This window comes from Triturus cristatus, chromosome 5_2 (genome assembly GCF_964204655.1).
Source record: "Triturus cristatus chromosome 5_2, aTriCri1.1, whole genome shotgun sequence".
Classification (NCBI taxonomy): Eukaryota; Metazoa; Chordata; class Amphibia; order Caudata; family Salamandridae; genus Triturus; species Triturus cristatus.
This window is the reverse complement of record NC_140588.1, coordinates 221,017,179-221,031,631: the sequence shown is the minus strand read 5'-3', so window position 1 is coordinate 221,031,631 and position 14,453 is coordinate 221,017,179.

Below are 14,453 nucleotides of genomic sequence, written 5' to 3'. Positions count from 1 at the left end.
TAGGTTGTTCCAACCATATTTCAGCAGAACAGTAAATCAGTCATTTGGTGAGAACAAAATCCAAACCATTGTCAGAGCTAGCCAACATTTCTTTTATTTACAATTACCACTTTTGGTTCAAGCTGAGTATCTACCAGAAAATCTGAACATGATTGCAGATTGGTGCTACAGACATTTTCAAGATTAAATCAGCTAGCAGCTTCACCTTACAATCTTCCTAAAACATTTTTCTAAATTTGGACTTTTGCTATGGACCTCTTTGCATCCTGACTAAATGCACAACTCCCCTCTTGTTTCAGCTGGACGCTGGATCTTCAAGCTCTAGCAATAGGTACACCTCAGTTATGCCTCTCTCCCATTCATCGTTGTTCCTCGAGTCCTGGCTCCGTGATGATGTCAATAAAGCTTCTCTGATATTGGTGACTTCACTAAGACAGGGTCAGCAATGGTTCCCTACTGTCCTGGAATTCCCAATAGGTTACCCAATTCTAATACCAACGTTTTCCAGTCTACTTCTCAATGTACAAGGTCAATTTCACAAAATTATTCTCAATTATACCCTAGTATTAATAGTTTAGAATGTTTTGGGAGAAACTAAGGAATTTTGATAGAGGCCGCTCAGCTCATCTGCCAATCTTGGGCTCCAGGAACCACTACACTTTACAAATCTGCTTGAATGGTATTGAATAGCAGGTGTCGGAAAAGAGGTTCACGTCCCTTTATAGCAGTAGTATCTTAATAAAGAACTTCTTTGCTTCTCTAGCATCTCAAGGGAAAGAGATTAGACCTGTAACAACTGTTAGTCAGCTATCTCTGCAGAACATGAAAGAGTGGATGGTAGACCTATAGGAGAATAGCCATTCAACTGTCAACTTTTAAAAGGACGTTACTTATTTTTAAAACTTGTTAACCAATTACAATAAAATGCGGTATGTTACTTTAATTTTTAATTTGTTTGTCGGCCTGACAATAATGCTTTAGCCTTGACGCTATTATATGCAGAACTGACGTTTTGATATATTTGATTTCCTTAAACATCTATTTGATGTCAAAGCTTGGATGTTGCTCAAGTTCAGGTCATGACTTAAGCAGGTATCAAGTCCATTACATTTGGAGCGCACTAAACAAGACGAGCTATGGCTTTAAAAGCTTGTTGGGCTGGAGTTGGGTTAGAGCACATTTTGAGATCAGCGGATTGGTGTTTCCACTTTTAGGACTTTTTACTGTAAGGATATTCCTTATGTCACTAGCTCCGTTGTAGCTATTCTTTAAATTAACAAAATGGGAGCCTCTGATCTTGTATTAAAATGGAGATTTTCTTAGTTTTAGTGAAGGAAAGACACAGAGACGGGTATTATCCCACCACTGTGTGTCACATTTTAAGCCCTCATTTTTTCCGTAGTGCCAGTTAAATCTACTTCTCATTGACTTGATTGAAGTTGGGATTACAATTGACTATCGAGTCAAATCTCATTAGAGGCGACATACAGGGATGCTCCTTTTTGGGAAATACTTCAATCATTTATTCTACTAAATATTTACACCAAGCACCAATTGTTATGTTAAAGTTTGCAAAAGACTTATGAGCTTTTTGATGGCCTTTAGAGTTGTTCTCAATACTGTTCCAATGTTACATTATAATTTATCAGCTCTCACAAGGAAAGAGAGTTGTTGCTACCAGTTACCAGCATTCACAAGTTATCTATCTTTTCATTGGTTATATGGCAGAGTGACCTCATCTTGCAGTTGTTCTCCAGTGTTTCATGGGAACTATAGTTTTGTTTATTTTGCTTGCTATTTGACTAAAGGCAAGAAGAGAATATATAATACTCACTTCTCTGTCTTTAATAAAATCAAGTCTTTCCTTCACTAAAGCAAGGAAAATGGTAATTTGTTGTTTGAACATTGTTTAGGGTTATTTAGCATGTGTGGCTGAGTCAATAAAAGTGCTGTATGTGCAAACCTACGAGTGCCAAGAGTGGTCACTCTCTCAATGCAAACAAAGTCAAAGTCAAAGTCAAAGTCAAAAATGTGCTTTATTCGGTTGAAATTTAAAACCATCAAAGCACAATACAATAATTCATGGTACGGGTAGATATAAAAAATTCACAAAAAATATAATACAATACATTGGCACATAAACACAATAAAAGTATGTCAATTTAAATAATTCTAATCAATTACAAATCCATAAAACCATTTCTGCTTCAGCATTCCATGTCCCACTGTTAAAAAAACCATATACCTAGTACCTGGGGAATTAATAATGATATTAAACCCTATTTCTACGCCTAATAGCCCCTGTAATGAAGCTAGCCACACCAAAGCATACCAACGGCGTCTCAAGCATTTGCAGATAGACCAGTGCAGGCCTCACTTGCACAAAATTATGCGTCTTAAGGATAGGCACAATATATTTTTTTCGAAGTAAAGAGTAAAATTTACAAAAGAAAACCATGTGCAACATAACTTGTTCGGAAGTATTGTCACAGGGGCATGGGCCCAGGGTTCCCTCTTTGAAGAAACCCTTAGGGTAAGCCAGCAGCCAGGGCAGCATGCCGTATTTAAACCTTATCAACAAAAACAGATGAAATGGTTTGTTTATAAAGGTCAGGTAAGACTGAATCCCACTACCTGTACTTAACATGACAAACCTCCTAACTGCCGGCTTATCCAGTTCTTCTTCTTCCCTCAGTGACATGGCTTTACTCAAGAATTGGCTCTTAAAGGCCTTTATTTTTGTTTTACTCAATGCACATGGGCTATCAAACAGTTCAGAACAGCCAAGTGACTTCAGGTTACTTTTAATATATCGAAACCATGGGATAGACATAGCTTCATCAAGGGACAAACAATCTTGGACAATAAGTTGGCTCAGATTCGGGGGTTGCTGGGCCCACACTCTAAGCCAGCCCAGTAGAGGCGCCACTGAGATTTCATCAGTAAGATAGCCTGCCCCCAGATCTTCGTGCATGTTAAAAATTGGAGCAGAGGGAGGAAGGGACAACAATTAGCGAAAAAAGGTATTTTCCACCGTTTGAATTTCTAGCGAGTCCTTATAACCCCATACCTCACTACCGTAGAGAGCCATGGGTACACACTTAGCTCTATAAATTTTCATAAGAGCAGGTAGTGGTTTACTCCCCAGGCGTTTTGCGAAGCCCAACAAAGCTCCTGTGGCTCTAGCAAGGATGTTCTTTTTCTGGGCGCGTTGCATGACCCAAGAACGTCTGTCATCAAATAAGATCCCCAAGTATGGGAAGGACTGTCACTTTTGTAAGTTCCTGCCCATTACAGTAGAATTTAACCCGTTTCACTCTCCCAGCACCTATTGACATGGAGTGTGATTTTTTAAAATTTATAAATAAATCTAAAGAAACCATAAACTCATTAAAACCATTTAAAAGCGCTTGCAAACCTCTCGCGGTTCTTGCCAATCAAACAGTATCGTCGGCATATAGTAAGGCGGGAATTAGTTTTAGGCCGGCTCTAGGGAGATCTTTACTGATCGAACTTAAAACCTCTCCCAAGTTATTGATGTAAAGCGAGAAAAGCAGGGGAGCTAGAATGCAACCCTGTCTTACCCCACGCTTTACCTTCCAAGCATCAGATAAACTCCCGTCTTCACTGTAGCGGACGACCGCACTAGTATCCTCATGAATAACGGCCAGAAAGGATATCAATACTGGGTCAAGCCCCAGAGCAACTAATGAAGCCCATAATTTTTGACGGTTAACAAGGTCGAAAGCGGTGGACAAATCCATGAATGCTAAATGAAGGTCCCCCTGCTTCGCGACCGTGTATTTCCAGATAATGAGATGCAAATTAAGGAATTGACTCACTGTGCCCTTTCCCTGTCTAAACCCGTATTGTAGGTCGCAAATTATAGATTTATCTTCCAACCAAGTTGTTAATCGAGTTAAGACAACTTTGCCCATTATTTTCATGGCAGAATCCAAAAGAGAAATGGGCCGGTAGCATGCCGGATCTTCTCTTGACCCTTTTTTAAATAAAGGGACGATAACAGCTTTGCCCCGTGACTTAGGGCACCAGCCTTAGAAGCAGCGTTAAAAACGGCCGTTAAAAGTTTTGCTCAAAGCCCTGGGTCAGCCCTATAAAGGTCCGCGGGGATGCCATCCGGACCTGCAAACGTTTGGGTTGCCTCATTAATGGTGCCATCATACAAAACACATTTTGAAGTGCAACGTGAGGAAATACTATTGAAGTTTATGAGATGAACTCCAAAGCATTCATATCAGTGTCTCCATCGTTGTAGCCACAACATGCCTTACATTATGCAAATCTGCAAACTTCCAGGGAGCCCCACCTTTGCTCTCACGAGAGACAGTGAGAGGAGTAAGGGTCTAGAACATCGCTTACTTCTCATAAATGTATTGATAAAATGTGTACTCCCATATTCCCTTTCAGAATAACTACAGAGCATGCCTTTAATGTACACTGCTAGGTACATGTCATATTGTTACACTTTAGACACGCAGTTTGCTTTTTTCTAAATGCAACAGTATGTGGGGTAAAGTATCCCCTGCCATACATTATAAAGATATTTGCAAGTCACTAAGGAGTTGCATGACCATACAGACAGATGAGATAAAGGAATAGTCGCTTTATAACATCATGGAACTCTGAAGTGACTTGCAATATCCTTAATATGTATGGCAGAGGATATGTTATTCTTTATAGTACATCATTCCCTCAAATCCTTGGTATCTTTCTCTTTCATAGAGAGGGGACTATTTGCAGACATGAAGAATAAAAATAGAATCTAGTGTGAAAGTAAACATCTCAAAGGTCAGTTAGTAATTTAAATCAAAAATATATTAGAATAAGTTTATTGTAAATCTGATTTAAAAAGAAACTGATGAGGCTCACAATGTGCAGATAAAAAGCAGCGATATTCTGATTTTCTGTAATTACCTATAATATACAAAAAATGAATATATTTCCTTATGTTTCGTTTGTGTTCAACAGTGTTTGTCTGAAAAAAGGCAGTATTTGTTTATCCTGCTTCGTTTAAACTGCAGTTGTAAGGGTGTGCCATGAACTGCCTTTCACTGTGTCCTCTAGCTCTGGCATGAGGCATTATGTCGTCACAGCTCAACTGTAATAATACAGGTAACTAGAGACGTCACAAGTAGCCTGTAATAAGGAAACTAGAGAGCAGGCTCCCAGTATTATATCAGGCTATTTAGACAAAGTCAGCATTCCAGTGACTTTTGTTCTTGTAGTTTTCTGACTCCTAAAATGTGAAGTAGATGTAGATACCAAGTGCAAAAATACAAAGAGAAACTTAAGAGGTGGGTTGGTGTACATGTTATCAGATTCACTGCAGTCATGAACCCCTTTGAAACTGTGTGCCTAGATTGTTTTTACTTTCAGGCTCTGGCTTCACTGAGCACATTAAGGTATTTCCATAATTATTGCTGGCTTTTCCAACAAAGCAGAACATTGTTTAGTGGGCACAAGTTCTAATTTTCCTATCGTCTTTCTAAATATATATCTGATTTGGCCCAGTAATGATTTGGGTATGCCAAAATGATCCTAAAACGTAAAAATGGAACAAAGGGGGTGCTTGAACTTTAATTGGCTTCTCTCCTGGCCTAAGTGAATGCAAAGTAATGTGTCCAGTGCATATAAAAATAAAATAAGAGCCCACAGTGGTTATTATAGGGCAGAATCGTAAAAAACTCAACACTGGGCAGCAAATTACATCAGATCATCCAATATAATTCATTAGCTAAAAAAGAAAGTGCAAAGGAAACTTGCTGAGCTGTGTAAAAGTGAGAAAGCATAACAGAGCCATATTTACTGAGATGTTACACTCTTTTCCTTTCTTCCTATGATTGCTCATTTTTAAGCTACCAAGGGCCAATGCACACATCTTTGCACCCACGTACCTTCTAGCAAGCATAGATTTTGTGCTGGAAGAGTTCTCTTCTACACAAGACTAAGTTTTAAAGCTTTTCCCACTCTGCATATGTGGTAACCGGGGCAGCACACATGCAAAATTGAAAAAATGTGGAGAATTTTAAAGGTTGCTCCACAGTTACACTTGCCTTTAGTAGGTGTATATTTCAGGCAGAATTGTATGTCAAATAAGTCTAGTAAATAGGAATTTGCAAAAGCCATAGGTGGGTGCATGGGAAAGCCCATGTACCACCTTCTGTGTGCCCCCTCCACACAGAGTAGTGCAAAGGGGGGACCCAGGGGGTGCAGGGCGCGAGCCAGGTCTCCCCCTGGGTGGCTTCGCACAATGGAGCGGCCACCCAGGTGCCAGGGTAGAGAGTTAATTAGGGGCGCGAGGCGCGCCGAAGGTGATAAGTAGGGGGAGGCAGGGGCGGGAAAATCACTGGGCCCTCGGGAGCGGGGAGGAGGGGCTGGTTTACTCTCTTTTGTTGCCTCGCGCTTCCCGTAGCTTTGCGTAGGCGTCATGGCGTCACAGGAGGCGGTGCGGGAGGCGTTACGGGTGCTACACGAAGCCGGCAGGAGTGACCTCTTGAAGCCTGGCGTGGCTGGCCAGGCATGGGTGGGCTTGGACCTCGCACCCCGTAAGGCCAGGAGGGGCGTCGCTCGAGCGGTGGCGGCCTGTCTATCCCCGGGGCCCGACGCGATGGAGGAGGTCGCGATGTGTCCGGTGGGGGCGCCGGAACCGGCCCAGTGCGGGGACCTTGAGGCGCAGGCAGGCCCGTCGGAGGAGGCGGCTGAAGAGGCGCAGGTATGTGCTCCTGCACGGCTGGTTGTGGGCCCCAGGCGGACAGCAGTGGGAGGAAGGAGGGGGCGGTCCCTCTCGAAGGCCGGGCTGCGTGGGAGGAGAGCCGGTTGCAGGGCCGGTGGTCCAGCTGGGCGTGCCAGGAGTGAGGGGCGGGGGAAGAGTATGGAGGTTTTACAGGTCCCCGGGCCGGTTCAGAGGCACGCCACCACCCCAGTTATAGGGTCAGTTGATTTATCGTGGCATAACAGCTCACAGTTGGTGCAATTGAATGGGCAGACATTTCTGTTGAGCCCTGCGACGTCCCTGCCTGTTGTTTTTCCCCCGGAGGTGCCTACCGACTGCCCCTTAAGGAGGAGTACAGTGGTGGTGACACCCAGGAGGGTGTCTGGGGCCATGGGCACAGGGGTGACGGGTCCAGTTCAAGTGAGTGACAGCGCGTTGGGGCGGCAGAGTGCGCCGGAGGGGCCGGTTTTTGCGTCATCGTCTGCCAGTTCTCCTGAGCTACTTGGCGCTTCCCCCCTTGTTAGTACTGGTGACTCTACTGGCCAGGCAGCTTTTCAGGGCCCGAGCTCCACGTTAGGGCGCGCAGCACAGTTTTCCAACTTAGAGGGGTTTCCCGCTAGAGGGTTACCGGCGCCACGTGATGGTCAGTGGATCTGGGTGCAAGGGGCTGCGGCTTCGGGGGTTGGGAGGGGTGGCAGTTTGGAGGGTCAGGGGGTTCAGTCGATTGGAAAGGAACGTCTTGGTTTGAGCGGCTTACAGGAAGATATGCCGGTTTTAGCCACACGGTTTGCGGCCGGCAAGCGCACGAGGCGGATGGAGCACGCTGTGGCTCTGTCTGGGGGGCCTACTGAGGGGGGGCGATCTGGAGCGGATTGCCCTTCCCAGCGAGGGCACCCCTCCACTAGAGGGACTGTTCAGCAACGTTTGGGGTTTGGGAGAGGGGGTTTTCTGGAGGGGACGGGGGACAATGGGGCACCTGCTGGTGATTTTGGTGTCTTGGGTCCTTTGAATTTGGACAGTGATGAATTGGAGGAAGGGGAATTGCGGGACGGGGATGGGGCTTGTGGGGCACACCAGGCGCAGCCTGTGAGGGGGAAGAGGGGTTTTGTGGGGCAACCAAATGTGCTTAGTTTTTTGCAGACGTCTAGTGCGGACAATGCAACGGACCAGGCTCTGGAGGATACCAGTCGCACGCAAGCAGCATGGCCCGTCAACACGCTTCGACCAGCTCCTTTGCCTTCAGGTACTACGGGGTGGTGGTCGGTTTGGCAACAAGGGGGTCAACCACCAAAAGCGACCAGGTCTATTGGGACTGGGGGAGATACTTTGGGGGACAAGACAGTGTCTGAGCAGCAAGGTTCCTCCTTGGGTGTGGGGAAGGGGGGGGTTGCCCCCGTCCCTGGGTCTCAGCCTCTTCTGGAGAAAGGTAAAGGGGTCCCGGAGGTGGTGGAGGAAGATAAAAATATCCACAAGAAATTGCCGTATATGGGGATTGCCATGCCGTTGGGCTCACATCTATCTGACAAGACTAAAAACAGGATTTGGAGACATGAGTTTGTGGATGTTTTTAAACTGTTGCACCGTGACATTCAGGCAAAGGAGGGCTCCAAGGAGGAGGAGTGGGAACTGGCGAGGCGTCCCAGGGTGCCTAAGAATATTGAGAACTGGTCGTCTGCTTTCCTGATATATGCCAGTGTATATTGTGAAAAATACCCAGATAGGGCGGTAGCGATTTTCAAATACATGGATATTATTCGGAAGGCTCAGAGTTACTTTGGGGGTTTTGCGTGGCTGTCTTATGATGAGGAGTTTAGAGCCCGTTTAAGTGTGTCTCAGGACAGACCTTGGGGTGATGTGGATTCCGAACTGTGGCTTCAATGGATGGCGTCTTCTCAGCCGCCTGCTACTACGCACACGGCTAGTGGTTTACCTATATCCTATCGGCCCTTTCCCGCTCGTCCCGCCCAGCCTGGGGCGGGGTTTGGTGGCAGAGGTCAGACCCCTAATTTTGGAGCCTGTTGGAATTTCAACAGGGGTTTCTGCAATAGGCAGTTTTGCCGATATAAACATGAGTGTTCCCAGTGTGGTGGACGGCATCCCCTCACGCAATGCTTCGCCGGCCAGAAGTTCAGTGACATGGGGAGGGGACAGAGGGGAAGGGGCAATGCTGTCCAGTTTACAGGAAAGGGGTCCTACTCCGGTTAAGGTGGAGGTTCTGGGGCAATGGTTGCAGGAGTACCCTGATGTGGAGGCCGCCAGTAGGCTTTTTTGGGGTTTCAAGGAAGGGTTCAAGATAGGTTACCAGGGGCCTAGACTGGGTAGGTGGTCTGATAATTTGAAGTCAGCTAAGGAGTTGCCACAGGTGGTTCAGCTGAAGTTGCAGGGTGAAGTAGAAGCCGGAAGAGTTGTTGGTCCTTTTTCCAACTGTCCAATGCCCAATTTGATTGTATCTCCACTGGGGGTGGTCCCTAAAAAGAAAGCTGGGGAATTCCGTATGATACACCACCTGTCATGGCCTGAGGGCGCATCCATTAATGATTTCATCTCGCCCGACGATGCCTGTGTGTCATACGCTTCGGTGGATGATGCCTTGCGTTTGGTTAGATCGGCAGGGAGGGAGGCGCAATTGGCCAAGAGTGATATCCAATCTGCTTTTAGGCTGTTACCCATTCATCCTTCTGATTTTGAACTTTTGGGGATGCAGATGCAGGGAGCCTTTTATGTAGATCGAATGCTTCCTATGGGCTGCTCTATCTCTTGTGCCCTCTTTGAGCTTTTCAGCTCATTTCTGCAGTGGCGCTTCACCCAGGTTACTGGACATGCCCTCATTTGTCATTATTTAGATGATTTTCTTTTCATTGGAGTTCAAGGTACAGGGCAGTGCCAGGGAGCTCTGCGGGCTTTTCAGACGCTGGCGCAGGAGCTGGGTGTGCCATTGGCCCCGGATAAGACAGAGGGTCCCAACACGACGATGGTTTTTCTGGGTATTGAAATAGACACCATTGCAATGGTAGCAAGGTTACCAGCGGAGAAAGTTCAAGAAATCACTGCATTTTTGTCATCTGTGATTGACGAGCGCAAGTTGGAGCTCAGGAAGGTGCAGAAGCTGTTGGGTTATCTAAACTTTGCATGCAGGGTGGTCCGGGCTGGGAGGACATTTTGCAGGAGGTTGGGCATGGCTATGTCTGGGGCTTTTCTTCCTCACCACAGAGTGCGTATTTCAGCGGCTACGAGGGCTGATCTGGCTATATGGTTGACATTTCTAGCAGAGTTTAATGGGGTGTCTTTGTTTTTTGCGGACGAAGACATGATTTGGCAAGTGCAGATCTACTCGGATGCATCTGGCGCGCATGGATTTGGTGTATTCTGGGAGGGCCGCTGGTGCGCTGAGAGTTGGCCACGGCATTGGATGTCGCAAGGGCGCAGTATTGCTTTTCTTGAGTTTTTTCCACTTTTGGTTGCTCTATATGTCTGGGGCGATGAGTTTCAGAATCGTTCCGTGCTTTTCCACGTTGACAATTTAACGGTGGTTCAGTTGATTAACCAGCAGAAAGCCAGGGATTTGAGAGTTTTACGCTTGCTGCGCGCTTTTATGCTCAAATGTTTACAGCTCAATGTTGTGTTTAAGGCGCGTCATATCCCGGGTGTGCATAACAGTATAGCAGACTCTCTGTCTCGTTTACAGTGGGCGAGGTTTCGCAGGCTGGCTCCTGGGGCGGAACACAACAAGACGCCAATCCCGCAGTGTGTCTGGGAGTGGGGGGATTGAGACTTGCCGCTTTTGTGGAAAACTCCATAGCGGCTTCTACACGACGGAGTTATCAGCAGGCGTGGAGAGAGTTCTTGAGCTATGGTAACATGTGTGCTGAGAAGAGGGGGATTTGGACCGATGCTCAGTTGGTGCTAGGTTTTGTGTTACACTTGATTGACAAAGGCCTCTCGCATACTACCATTTCTGGCAAGTTGGCGGGGGTTTCTTTTTACGGGCAATTGTGGTGGGGGAGGGATTTGGTTCAGGGGGTGTTGGTGAAAAGGGTCCTCAAAGGCTTAAGCAGGGTGCAGGCGGGGACAAAACAGTTACGCAGGGCGATAACTTTTGATTTGCTGCAGGGAATGCTGGGGCAGTTACCTTTGGTATGCTACGATGAGTCTGAGTGCAGGCTGTTTAGATTATGTTTTTTATGGTTGTTTTTTGGGGCTTTCAGAGCCTCTGAACTGCTTGGGCTGCGTAATAGGACAGGTATCCGCAGGGATGAGGTATTTCTTGAGGGGCACAGGTTGAGCCTGTGGTTGAGAATGTCAAAGACGGATCAGCTGGGCAGGGGTAAATGGGTTTTCTTAAACCGTAGTGAGGATGGTTTGTGCTGCCCGGTAGGGGAATGGGAAAGTTTCAAGATTTCTAGTGGTTTGGCCATGGGGCTTGTGTTTTGCCACGCCTCGGGGCAGCCTATTTTAGTGGCTCAGTTGCTAGCGGTCATGAGAAAGGTACTTCTTCTTTTAGGGGAAAACCCTTTATGTTTTGGGACACACTCTTTCCGGATCGGGGCGGCTACAGAGGCGGCCAGGTTGGGGTGGTCCTGGGCAGACATACGCCGTATTGGGAGGTGGAAGTCCAAATGTTGTGAGAAATATGTGCGGAAAGTCTCTGCATAGGTTCTCGTTTTTCTTTGGTTAATCATTGTTTTTCTGTCTAGGTCTGGCTCCGGGGCCCGTAAGTTTGAAAAAATCGACATGGATAGTAGGACACTCCTTCGTTAAATGGGCTGCAATCTATGCCGAACAGCAGATGTGTGGGCGTTCCCTTGGACTGTGCAGTGCCAACCACGAGGTGGTATGGAAAGGAAAAGGGGGAATGCGTTGGGGGGGTTTGTTTCCGCTGCTGGCCACGCTGTGCTCTGGAAGGGGACCGCCACATTTGCTCATTCTTCATTTGGGTGAAAATGACCTCGTTGATTTGTCAGGGCTGTCATTAATAAAGTTGATGAAACAGGATTTGGAAGTCCTCCGGGCTACCTGGGAGAGCACCCAGTTGATCTGGACGGAGTTCATTACAAGGTTGCACTGGAGAGGAGCACGGCATCATGCAGCAATGGAAAAAGCGAGACGAAAGGTTAATCGCACTATGAGACATTTTTGTGAGGGTCATGGGGTGCATGTCCTAGCTCACCCCAACATTAAATGCACGGAAGGGTATATGTTTCGGGAGGATGGGGTACATTTATCTACAATGGGGCAAGCATATTACCTGCTGGAGTTGCGGGATTTGATTGCAAAAATCTGGAAGGAACAAATATGGTGCGCTTGAAAAGGGTTTGCGCACGACCACTAAGTTGCGGGGTGGGGCAGGAAAACTCTGTGGGTTTTCCTGGGTGGCGGGGTTTTTGCTGGGGGGGTGGGCAGCCTTGAGCGGGTTAGCCTATCCTCCAACGGGGGAGGGGGGGAGCAGTCACGTGATCAGGAAATGAGAAGTAGGGGAAAATGCACACAGGGGTCGGGATTCTGTTTAGGGGTAGGGCTTTTACATTGGGGGTTAGGTTTGGGGTGATTTGAGGACAAACTGTGGAAAGTTATTGCATTGCAAAAGTTATGATTTGGCACCTGTCTTAATAAAGTGGCCTTTTTTGCTAACAAGTAAGTGGTGGTTGGTGATTTATTGTGCGAGGGGGGACCCAGGGGGTGCAGGGCGCGAGCCAGGTCTCCCCCTGGGTGGCTTCGCACAATGGAGCGGCCACCCAGGTGCCAGGGTAGAGAGTTAATTAGGGGCGCGAGGCGCGCCGAAGGTGATAAGTAGGGGGAGGCAGGGGCGGGAAAATCACTGGGCCCTCGGGAGCGGGGAGGAGGGGCTGGTTTACTCTCTTTTGTCCCACCCACCCACCCTCTGGTTTATTAGCATTGTTTTCTTCAACAATTTTTCCTGGTGTTGGCATGACACCGATTTTCTTTTTCCTTTTGCCACGGTAAGACAGGTTTTTTCTTGTGTTTTGTTTTTCAGGCTGTACAGTGTCCTGGGTAGGCGGGGTTTTTGCTGGGGGGGTGGGCAGCCTTGAGCGGGTTAGCCTATCCTCCAACGGGGGAGGGGGGGAGCAGTCACGTGATCAGGAAATGAGAAGTAGGGGAAAATGCACACAGGGGTCGGGATTCTGTTTAGGGGTAGGGCTTTTACATTGGGGGTTAGGTTTGGGGTGATTTGAGGACAAACTGTGGAAAGTTATTGCATTGCAAAAGTTATGATTTGGCACCTGTCTTAATAAAGTGGCCTTTTTTGCTAACAAGTAAGTGGTGGTTGGTGATTTATTGTGCGAGTCCTTCTTTACATCACTTTACCCAACTTTCCAAAGCATATCTAGATTTGCTTTGGTACCATTACCATGCGGTAAAATTATTTGCCTAACATGGGTTTTGCACCTTGTTTCACCAACTCAGTTGTAAACAATGTATAACTGTTTTCTCATAAATTGCCAGAAAAAATTACAACTTTCGGGCAGAAAAGTCAAAGCACAAAAATGCTAAACTTCTAAATTTTCCCATATACCTATGAGAAGGTTAAAAAAATATCATTTGCTCCCTTAAAAAGTGTCAGCTCACTGAAAGTTACTCATTTTGTTAGCACCAAATAAGAGTCTCCGGAGAATAAGTGGGTTTTGAACCCATAACCTTCATATTCTCCACAACCCGCCGCAATGCCTGCGTCTTGTAGCCAGGCTATAGCTGCTCAAACATTTGAAATATAAACACTCCCAGTGCTCACCTGATGCCAAGTCCCAGCCACGCACCGCATGTCAATCACAGCGAACCCACGCAGTTCGGGAGGGAATACGAATACGGGCCTATCAAATTACGTTACTTCACTTTTGAAATTTGGCATTGTAAATGTTTATGAGCTTTAAGCGCCACCCAGTCACCTTCTACACATGCATCACCTCAGGCGCTAAGATTTCAGCGTTACAATGTGTGCCCTCGAAGTTAACTGTAGAATCTTTAGCAGCTTTGCAGCCACGTGCTACGGTCGTCTCGTGGGCAGTAGCGTCACACGGATGCCTCGTGACCAGGTGCAAACGGAAAACGCCCTCTTTGACTGTTCTTGGGATAGTAACATACAAAATTGTCTGGGTTCTTGGGCCCCGGCGCCACAGCACCTGCTGCACCAGTGGTAGCTAGGGCCCTGCTTGTGGGTCATGTACTGTGCCAGGTTACAACTAAAGCTGTAATAAATTAAATGTCTTAAATTATTAAGGAATTCCCCAACGGTAATCCAGTCCCACATTTCAGGCTTTTAATGATGTGAGCACATTATGTCAGTCAGCTAAAATAACATTTGCTCTGCCGTGCTGGGTTGAAAAAAGGTAACGATTAACATCTTGGAGCACCCTAGCCCGAGGCGTGAGGTGGGTGAAATGTTATTAAACAAAACACAGGAGCTCGTGCCACGGGTTTCTCCGTCTCGCACGCCTACTTAGGACTTAAAAAAAAAGTGAAACTAGCAAACATAATCAGTGAAGCAAAATACGTGCAAAGGCTTCAGTCATTCAACATGGTGAGGTACCAGAAAATAATTGTTCGAATATCACCTGACATAAATAATGTGTCATACACATCACCTGGAAAAATATCACCCCAGTGGAATTAAAAATAAAAAGCCTAGACCAGATTGGACGATATTTGTGCCAGGCGATAGATATTTCTGTGTATGGTATTCTGACATACAACCCAAAGGCGAAAA